The following is a 676-nucleotide window of genomic DNA, read 5'->3' on the forward strand; positions in this document are numbered from 1 at the left end:
CCCGGTGATCGATCTGAGAAGAATCCCCAGGACCCACACGGTGCAAGGAGGGCCCCTGAATTCCACATGCAGACCTTATCATGTTCACTTTCCTACCCCTTGCTGTTTAAAAACACATACATGTAATGATAAGTAAGGACTGGGCATGTAACTCAGGGGTGCCCTCATTCAATCCCTAGGGCCTCGTGAACTGGCAGGGTAGTGTACCAGCACTCGGGAGATAGAGGCAAAAAGTGCAAGGTCTTTCTCACCTTACTGACCATCAGACCCTGGGTGTGCTGTTTAGTTTTTTATTGTCTTGACAAAAGCCAGAGTCATCTGAAAACCTCAACTGAAAAATTGCCCTGTCAGTAGGCAACCCTGTGGGGATATTTTCTTGGTTAATGAGTGATGTGGGTGGCAGCCCACTGTGGGCAAGACCACCCCTGGAAAGGTGCTTCTGGGTTGTATGAAAAAAAAAAAAAAGCAACCTGAGCGAGCTTCAGTTCCTCCTTTGAGCCCCTACCCTGCCTTTTCTCCGTGGTGGACTGTGATCCATCACAAGATGAAATAGACTCCCCAAGTTGTTTTTGATCATGGTGCTCACGCACCACAGCAGTAGAAAGCAAACTGGGACGCCTGGTCTAGATGAAAGGTCTGCCGAGTGTTTTCAGGACAGCTTGTGGTGCATTCTGGA

Source organism: Mus caroli, chromosome 7 (genome assembly GCF_900094665.2).
Source record: "Mus caroli chromosome 7, CAROLI_EIJ_v1.1, whole genome shotgun sequence".
In the NCBI taxonomy this organism is placed as follows: Eukaryota; Metazoa; Chordata; class Mammalia; order Rodentia; family Muridae; genus Mus; species Mus caroli.